The 3669-nt window shown below is 50.3% G+C and overlaps 2 pseudogenes; both read left to right on the forward strand.

Annotated features, from left to right (window-relative positions):
* The first annotated feature begins 725 nt into the window (after nt 1-725).
* Nucleotides 726-2041, forward strand: LOC116547956 (annotated as a pseudogene).
* A 974-nt stretch (nt 2042-3015) lies between these two features.
* LOC116547957 lies at nt 3016-3418 on the forward strand (annotated as a pseudogene).
* Nucleotides 3419-3669: the final 251 nt, after the last annotated feature.

The following is a 3669-nucleotide window of genomic DNA, read 5'->3' on the forward strand; positions in this document are numbered from 1 at the left end:
TGGGAAGCCAAGGTGGGCAGATCATGAGGTCAGGAGTTCAAGACTAGCCTGGCCAGCATGGTGAAACCCTGTATCTACTGAAAATACAAAAATTAGCTGGGCGTGGTGGCGCGCACCCGTAATCCCAGCTACTTGGGAGCTGAGGCGGGAGAATTGCTTGAAGTCGGTGTGTGGAGGTTGCAGTGAGCTAAGATTGCACCACTACACTCCAGCCTGGGCGGCAGAGCCAGACTCCATCTGTGGTGGGGGACTGGAGGGGAAGAGAAAGCCGTTGCTTAAAGCTGCTGCAGGGCCTGGAGGTCGAGGAATCCAATGGGAGGGAACAGCACAAGGGAGGGCAGGATGGGGCTAACACCAGGACTGCTTGTTCACCTGTTTAAAAGCAGGCTGTGCCCCATAGAACAGGGCCTGCCCCATCTAGATGCTTAATAAACACTTGTTAATGAATGGGTGAAAGGGTAGAGGAATGGCCTTCCAGTTGGGACTGAGTCCTCCCTGGTTAAGAAAGCGCATTGGGCTTTGGGGCGTGCCTGCTCTTCGCCTTTCACTGCTGTCCATTGATTTCTTTTTCCAGGAAGAAAAATGGCATCCAGGCTGGGCACAATGGCTCACGCCGGTAATCCTAGCACTTTGGGAGGCCAAGGTGGGTGGATCACCTGAGGTCAGGAGTTCAAGACCAGCCTGGCCATCATGGTGAAACCCCATCTTTAAAAAATAAAAGAAAAATGGCATCTGTTGCAGGTGATCCACAGCCAAGTGTGGTGGCTCAGGTGGTCAACCTGCCCTTGGTGAGCTCCACGTATGAGCTCATGTCCTCAGCCCATGTCAGCACAAAGGACCAGTATCCCTACTTGAAGTCTGTGTGTGAGATGGCAGAGAAGGGCGTGAAGACCATCACCTTGGTGGCCATGACTGGTGCTCTGCGCATCATCCAGAAGCTAGAGCCTCAAATTCCAGTTGCTGATACCTATTGCCATAGGGGGCTAGAAAGGACTGAGGTTGTTGAAAATGCCCAGGGTGCTGTGACTCGGGCCAAAGATGCTGTGATGACTACTGCAACTGGGCCTAAGGATTCCGTGGCCAGCATGATCACAGGGGTGACAGACAAGAGCAAAGGGACGGTGACTGGCAGTGTGGAAAGACCAAGTCTGTGGTCAGTGGCAGCATTAACACAGTCCTGGGGAGTCGGCTGATGCAGCTCGTGAGCAGTGGCGTGGAAAATGCACTCACCAAATCAGAGCTGTTGGTAGAGTGGTACTTCCCTCTCACTGAGGAAGAACTAGAAAAAGAAGCAAGAAAAGTTGAAGGATTCAGTATGGTTCAGAAGCCAAGCTGTTCTGTTAGAGTGGGATCCCCGTCTACCAAGCTTTGCGTCTGTGCCTACCAGTAGGCTCTCAGCAGGGTTAAAGAAGCTAAGCAAAAAAGCCAAGAGACCATTTCTCATCGCCATTCTGCTGTTCACCTGATTGAATTTGCCAGGAAGAACGTGCACAGTGCCAATCAGAAAGTTCAGGACGCTCAGGATAAGCTCTGCTTCACCTGGGTGGACTGGAGAAGGAGCACTGGATGCGATGATACTGATGAGTCCACTGTGCTGAGCACATCGAGTCACAAACTCTTGCTACTGCCCAGAGCCTGACTCAGCAGCTGCAGACCACGTGCCACACCCTCCTGTTCAACATCTAAGGCTGACAGCAGAACGTCCGAGATCAGGCCCCGCAATAGGGGTGGTGGCTGGCGACATCTACTCGGTGTTCCGCAGTGCTGCCTCCTTTAAGGAGTGTCTGACAGCCTCCTCACTTCCAGCAGGGGGCAGCTGCAGAAAATGGAGAAATCTTTAGCTGACGTGATGGATTATCTTGTTAACAACACACCCCTCAACTGGCTGGTAGGTCCCTTTTATCCTCAGCTGACTGAGTCTCAGAATGCTCAGGACCAAGGTGCAGAGATGGACAAGAGCAGCCAGGAGGCCCAGCGATCTGAGCACAAAACTCATTAAACCTGCCCCTGTTGGCCAGGCATGGTGGCATACGCCTGTCATCCCAGTATTTTGGGAGGCCAAGGGGGCAGATCACAAGGTCAGGGGTTCAAGACCAGCCTGACCAACATGGTGAAACCCTCTCTCTACAAAAAAAAAAAAAAATACAAAAACCTGCCCCTGTCAACAGTGTGTGAGGTAGCCAGCTAGATGACACCTTTTGTTATGTTGAAATTAACCTGGTAGGCAACCCTAAATTGGGAAACAAGTAGCCAATAAGAAGGCCCTCAATTATAGTTATTTCCAGCTGAATTAGGGGTTTTAATGTTTCTGGCATTAGCAGATGATTTCTGTTCACCTGGTAAGAAAAGAATGATAGGCTTGTCAGAGCCTAGCCAGAACTCACAAAAAATTCAAGTGCACTTATGTTCTCATTCTGTGTCCATTGTGTTGTCTTTGCTACTGTTTGTATTGAATAAAAACATCTTCATGTGGGCTGGGGTAAAAACTGGTGTCTGCTCTGGTATGATCTGAGCAGGCCTCTTTACTGGTTTATCTCATGATGATTGCTTCTACAATTTGATTTTATTTTTTTAATCTCTCAAATAGGAATACTACCTTTTTTTTTTTTTGAGACAGAGTCTCCCTCTGTTTCACAGGCTGGAGTACAATGGCGTGATCTCGGCTCACCGTGACCTCTGCCTCCTGGGTTTAAGCAATTCTCCTGCCTCAGCCTCCCGAGTACCTGGGATTACAGGTGCCTGCCACCACACCCAGCTAATTTTTGTATTTTTAGTAGAGATGAGGTTTCACCAGGTTGGCCAGGCTGGTCTCGAACTCCTGACCTCATGAGCCACCTGTCTCAGCCTCCCAAAGTGATAAGATTACAGGCATGAGCCACCGTGCCTGGCCAGAATACTACCTTTGATTTCAATAAAACTCAATTCAGGGTAGATCAGTTTAAAAAAAAAAAAAAAAGCCTTTCCTCCCTGATGCCACTGAAGTCGCACGCGTGAGATCTCTCTGCTGCTGCCACTGCAGATGCCACCAACATGCACTACATTGCCTCCTACCTGCTGGCTGCCCTGGGGGTAACCCCTCCCCCAGTGCCAAGGACATCAAGGAGATCCTGGACAGCGTGGGCAGAGAGGCAGACGACGACCGACTCAACAAGGTTATCAGTGAGCTGAATGGAAAGAACATTGAGGATATGATTGCCCAGGGTATTGGGAAGCTTGCCAGCATTCCCGCCGGCTGTGGCCATCCCTGCTGCCCCAGGCTCCCCACTCCCCTGATAGAGCAGAGAAGAAAGATGAGAAGAAGGAGGAGTCTGAAGAGTCAGACGATGACATGAGATTTGGCCTCTTTGATTAAACTCCTCCTCTGCTGCAAATAAAGCCTTTCTATGCATCTAAAAAAAAAAAAAAAAAAAAAAAAAAAGCACACATCAGAAGAACCTTTCCACATTGAGACACTGAATCTGTGCCCCCAAGGCTGAGGCCACATTATGGCTCTGGCACACAAGGGCTAGATGCATGTGCACCCGTGCTCAGTGCCGGGCTCTCCTGGGGTGGCTGCTGCTGCCCTGTCACCTTGGCCCATTAGGAAGAGCCCAAGTAAATGGCTGGAACAGAGGGAAGGGGGAAGAACAGCTGGGGCTGGGAAGCAAGGATGAAGCTTGGCTGTTCCTA

The sequence above is a fragment of the Sapajus apella genome, unplaced genomic scaffold (genome assembly GCF_009761245.1).
Source record: "Sapajus apella isolate SASKATOON/1434 unplaced genomic scaffold, GSC_monkey_1.0 scaffold5749, whole genome shotgun sequence".
Classification (NCBI taxonomy): domain Eukaryota; kingdom Metazoa; phylum Chordata; class Mammalia; order Primates; family Cebidae; genus Sapajus; species Sapajus apella.